Here is a 6,054-nt window from a genome sequence, read left to right on the forward strand (position 1 = left end):
TTAAAGGCAAAGTAAAGAGGAATAAGGAACCTTGGTTCTCGAGGGAGATTGTAACACTGATTAAGAGGGAGAGTGAGTTGTATGAAATGTATAGGCAGTAAGGAACAGATCAGATGCTCGAGGAGTATAAAAAATGCAAGAAGCTAACTTAAGAGGGAAATCAGGAGGGCTAAAAGAAGACATGAGGTTGCTTTGGCAGACAGAGTGAAGGAAAATCCAAAGAGTTTCTATAGGTATGTTAGGAGCAAAAGGATAGTGAGGGATAAAATTGGTCCTCTTGAAGACCAGAGTGGTAGACTGTGTATGGAACCAAAAGAGATGGGGGAGATACTAAATGGGGTTTTTGTATCCGTATTTACTGAGGAAACAGGCATGGAGTCTACGGAAATTGGGCAAACAGGTAGGGAGGTCATGGAACCTTTACAGATTAAAGAGGAGGAGGTGCTGGCTGTCTAGAGGCAAATCAGAGTGGATAAATCCCCAGGACTGGACAGGGTATTCCCACGGACCTTGAGGGAGGCTGGAGTTGAACTTGCAGGGGCCCTGGCAGACATATTTAAAATGTCAGTATTCACGGGGGAGGTGCCGGATGATTGGAGGGTGGCTCATGTTGTTCCATTGTTTAAAAAAGGTTCCAAAAGAAATCCAGGAAATTATAGGCCAGTAAGTTTGACATCAGTGGTTGGCAAGTTATTGGAAGGTGTGATAAGGGATAGGATCTACAAATATTTGGATAGACAGGGACTTATTAGGGAGAGTCAACATGGCTTTGTGCGTGGTAGGTCATGTTTGACCAATCTATTAGAGTTTTTCGAGGAGGTTACCAGGAAAGTGGATGAAGAGAAGGTGGTGGATGTTGTCTACCTGGATTTCAGCAAGGCCTTTGACAAGGTCCCTCATGGGAGGTTAGTTGGGAAGGTTCAGTCACTAGGTATAGATGGGGAGGTAGTAAATTGGATTAGACACTGGCTCAATGGAAGAAGCCAGAGAGTGGTTGTGGAGGATTGCTTCTCTGGGTGGAGGCCTGTGACTAGTGGAGTGCGACAGGGATCGGTGTTGGGTCCATTGTTGTTTGTCATCTATATCAACGATCTGGATGATAATGTGGTAAATTGGATCAGCAAATTTGCTGATGATACAGAGATTGGAGGTGTAGTGGACAGTGAGGAAGGTTTTCAAAGCTTGCAGAGGGATTCGGACCAACTAGAAAAATGGGCTGAAAAATGGCAAATGGAATTTAACGCAGACAAATGTGAGGTATTGCACTTTGGAAGGACAAACCAAAGTAGAACGTACAGGGTAAATGGTAGGACTCTGAAGAGTGCAGTTGAACAGAGGGATCTGGGAATACAGGTCCAGAATTCCCTAAAAGTGACGTCGCAGGTGGATCGGGTTGTAAAGAGTGCTTTTGGTACATTGGCCTTTATAAATCGGAGTATCGAGTATAAAAGTTGGAGTGTTATGGTAAGGTTATATAAGGCATTGGTGAGGCTGTATTTAGAGTATTGTGTACAGTTTTGGTCACCTAGTTACAGGAAGGATGTAAATAAGGTTGAAAGAGTGCAGAGAAGGTTCACAAGGATGTTGCTGGGACTTGAGAAACTGAGTTACAGAGAGAGATTGAATAGGTTAGGACTTTATTCCCTGGAGCGTAGGAGAATGAGGGGAGATTTGATAGAGGTGTATAAGATTTTGATGGGTATAGATAGAGTGAATGCAAGCAGGCTTTTTCCACTGAGGCTAGAGGAGAAAAAAACCAGAGGGCATGGGTTAAGGGTGAAAGGAGAAAAGTTTAAAGGGAATATTGGGGGGGCTTCTTCACACAGAGAGTGGTGGGAGTGTGGAATGAGCTGCCGGGTAAAGTGGGAAATGCAGGGTCACTTTTAACATTTAAGAAAAACTTGGACAGGTTCATGGATGAGAGGGGTGTGGAGGGTCCAAGTGCAGGTCAGTGGGACTAGGCAAAAAATGGTTCAGCACAGACAAGAAGGGCCAAAAGGCCTGTTTCTGAGCTGTAATTTTCTATGGTTCTAGGGGTACAGGTTCATAGCTCCTTGAAAGTGGAGTTACAGGTGGACAGAGTGGTGAAGAAAGCATTTGGCATGCTTGGTTTCATTGGTTAGAACATTGAATACAGGAGTTGGGACGTCTTGTTGAAGTTGTACAAGACATTGGTAAGGCCACACTTGGAATACTGTGTGCAATTCTGGTCATCCTATTATAGAAAGATATTATTAAACTAGAAAGAGTGCGGAAAAGATTCACTGGGATGCTACCGGGACTTGATGGTTTGAATTATGAGGAGATGCTGGATAGACTGGGGCTTTTTTTCTCTGGAGTGTAGGAGGCTGAGGGGTGATCTTATAGAGGTCTATAAAATAATGAGGGGCACAGATCAGATAGATAGGCAATATCTTTTCCCAAAGGTAGGGGAGTCTAAAACTAGAGGGCATAGGATTAAGATGAGAGGGGAGAGACACAGAAGTGTCCAGAGAGGCAATTTTTTCACAGAAGGTGGTGAGTGTCTGGAACAGACTGCCAGAGGTAGTAGTAGAGGCAGGTACAATTTTGACTTTTAAAAAGCATTTAGATTGTTCAATCGGTAAGATGGGTATTGAGGGACATGGGCCAAATGTGGGCAATTGGGATTAGCTTAGGGGTTAAAGAAAAGGGCGCTACGGACAAGTTGGGTCGAAGGCCTGTTTCCCTGCTGTAAGCACTGTCTCTTTCAAACACATTTCTAGCTTTTTAATACAGAGTAAGGCACAGAACTGGGGCATGATAACAGATGCGAACAGTGTCATTTGAATCATTGATAAGGTCATTATGGTTCTCTGGTCGATGTCGGAATCTGTGGAGAGAAGGAAAGGTATCAATAATATAAAATGATTTAGTCGGGAATGAGTGAGCAGAGAACTTCTTTCCCAGTGAGTTAATTCTCTTCTTTGCTGGAAAGATGACCTTTACAAATATAAAACTGACAGTCAGGAGCCTTGTGCCAATGGAAAGTTGTGTTTCACACACCTGTAACTGTGGAGTTAGTGTCTGTGAGCAGTGTAGCAGCTGAGATGATGGGAAGATCAGGAGCTGGATGGGTTCATGAATCGGTGATATATCCAGGAAGAAAGCACAATTGTCAACTGTGAAAGGATTGTGTTGCTCCAGCTGGAGACTGCTGACATTGACACTCACTGAGCTATTTTACAGGAGGATGTTTTGTATATTCCAGTTCATAAGATTCTAACTCAAGCCTGCGTCCTGGTGAAACAGTAGTGAATAAGCCAGGAAGAAGTGATGATAACAGGGAACAGAGCAAGGGGAAACTATAGTATTCGAGTTTGGCACACAGAGGGTTAATGTAAGACTGAGTGTCAGTGATGTAGGAGAGCTCATGAGCTACACTTTGAAGCAATCTGATATTGGACAACACAGAGTGTAAGAGTGAACATGGGGATGGTACTGGCTTGTACCTTTAGCTGTATATTTCCCAACAGATTTTAGCTCCGTAAAGACTTGCAGTTAACCTAGATGTGATGTGATTTGATTTATTATTGTCACATATATTAACACACAGTGAAAAGTTTTGTTTCTTGCACACTATATGGACAAAGCATACCGTTCATAGAGAAGGAAATGCAAAAGTGCAGAATATAGTGTTACATCATAGCTAGGGTGTAGAGAAAGATCAACTTAATGCAAGGTCAGTCCATTTAAAAATCTGACAGCAGCAGGGAAGAAACTGTCCTTGAGTTGGTTGGTATCTTTTGTAACTTTTTCCTGAAGGAAGAAGGTGGAAGAGAGAATGTTCGGGGTGTGTGAGGTCCTTAATTATGCTGGCTGCTTTGCCAAGGCAGTGGGAAATGTAGACAGAGTCAATGGATGGGAGGCTGGTTTGCCTGATGGATTGGACATGTGACAATGAAGACTTCTTTCTGACCAAACTGTGTCCAACAGCCTACAACACAACTGGGAAGTCCTTTGCAGCAGTATTCAGGCAAAATCGAGCTTCTTGGGTCACTGTGGGTATCTCTCCTGTACCAATATTCATTACCCATCCGAGTTACCCTGGAGGAGGCAGTGGTGAGCTGCCTTGTTGGATTGCCCACAGTCCATGGATTGTAGGCATACCCACACCAGAACACAAGAAATAGGAGCACGAGTGGCCATTCAGCCCTTCAAGCCTGCCCTGCTATTCAATATGAATGAATCAGCTCCTTGTCTGTGCCATTTCCCTACAGCCCTCTATTCCCCAATCCATGAAATATTGATCCATCTCCACTTTGAATATTGATCCAGCCTCCAGCACCCTTTGGGGCAGAGAATTCCAGAGATTCTGCACCCTCTGCAAAAGAGATTTCTACACACCTCAGTTTTCCGTTACTGCCCTTATCTTGTAGCTATGTTGCCTTATTTGAGACTTTCCCAGTAGTGAAAACATCTCACTAACTACCCTGTCCAGCTCCTTCAGGATCTTACAGGTTTGAATAAGGTCACCTTACAGAGGCAGCTGTTTAGTCCAGTTTGATAGGACAGCTCTCACTCCCCGAATGGGACTGGCTGGATCTCCTTTGGACTGCCTCCCATGTTGCTGTTTGCTTTTTTTAGGTAAGGGGACCAAAACTGTATGCAGAATCCCAGGTGAGGCCTCAGCAACACCTGGACAATTATAATAAAACCTCTCTATTTTTAAACTCCAACCCTTTTGCAATGAAAGCAAAAATGCCATTTGTCTTAACTACTTGTTGGACCTGCCTGCTAGTTTTCTGTGATTGATACACTGGAACACCCAGATCCCTCTGTACTTCACTCACCTGCAATCTCTCTCCATTTAGATAATAATCTGCCTTTTGTTTCCTTTTACAAAGTGCATGATCTCACACTTCCCCACATTAAACTCCATTTGCCGGGTTTCCACTCAGTCACCCAATCTATCGATATCCCATTGCAGAATCGCAACATCCTCATCACAACCTGCCCTTCCACCAAGCTTCAGATCATCGGCAAATTGGAAACCTTCCACTCTGTTCCTGCCTCCAGGTCATTCATGTCAATAATGAACAATTGCAGATCAAGAATTGATCCCTGCCCTTTAGATTTGATTTATTATTGTCACATGTATTAGCACACAGCGGAAAGTATAGTAGCAGGACTAGGGGGCACAGCCTCAAGATAAGGGGGGGGGCAGTTTAGATCGGAGTTGAGGAGGAACTTCTTCACTCAAAGGGTGGTGAATCTCTGGAATTCTCTGCCTGTTGAAGTGGTGGAGGCTGCCTCGCTAAATATTTTTAACTCATGGGTAGGTAGGTTTCTGATAGACAGGGGGATTCAGGGTTATGGGGAGAAAGTGGAACTGATCCATGACAGATCAGCCATGATCTTACTGAATGGCGGGGCAGGCTCGAAGGGCTAGATGGCCTACTCCTGCTCCTATTTCTTATGTACTTGTGTTTCTTGCACGTTGTGCAGACAAAGCATACCATTCATAGAGAATGAAAGACTATAGCGTTACAGTCATACCTAGGGTGTGAAGAAAGATCAATTTAATGTATTCCAACTCTCAGTCCACACTAACACCCCCCGATTCCATGGGATTTCACTTTGTGCCAGATTGTGGCACCTTGTCAAATGCCTTTTGGGATTAAATACACAACATCTACAGGTTCCCCTCTACCTACTCTCCCTGCCACATCCTCAAAGAATTCAAGCAAATTATCCTTCACAAAACAAAGAACAAAGAACAACACAGCACAGGAAACAGGCCCTTCAGCCGCACAAGCCCACGCCGCCATTTTAACATTGTGAGTTCCCTCTTCTACCTATGACCTTTGTCTATGCCTATTGGACTCCATAATAAAGGAACCATAACCAGATTGAGGGGAGACTAATTTAGGGACAATTTGTTAACACCAGTGAGCCTAAGAGCATGTTTTTGGGGTGTGGGAGGAAACCGGAGCACCCGGAGAAAACCCACACAAGCACAGGGAGAATGTACAAACTCCCACAGACACCGACCCAAATCCATGTGTCTGCACAGCAAACAGTGATAGTCACTGA

The 6,054-nt window shown here is 44.1% G+C and overlaps 1 long non-coding RNA gene across 1 annotated transcript in view; it reads right to left on the bottom strand.

Moving 5' to 3' along the window:
* Positions 1 to 2,236: 2,236 nt before the first annotated feature.
* LOC145337725 (uncharacterized) overlaps positions 2,237 to 6,054 on the bottom strand; it is a 14,651-nt gene continuing 10,833 nt past the window's right edge. The window contains exon 3 of the long non-coding RNA XR_013885387.1: positions 2,237 to 2,851. This is a non-coding gene — a long non-coding RNA (uncharacterized LOC145337725). The remainder of the gene's footprint in view (positions 2,852 to 6,054) is intronic.

Source organism: Carcharhinus amblyrhynchos, unplaced genomic scaffold (genome assembly GCF_965287045.1).
Source record: "Carcharhinus amblyrhynchos unplaced genomic scaffold, sCarAmb.v2.hapA scaffold_67, whole genome shotgun sequence".
Taxonomy (NCBI): Eukaryota; Metazoa; Chordata; class Chondrichthyes; order Carcharhiniformes; family Carcharhinidae; genus Carcharhinus; species Carcharhinus amblyrhynchos.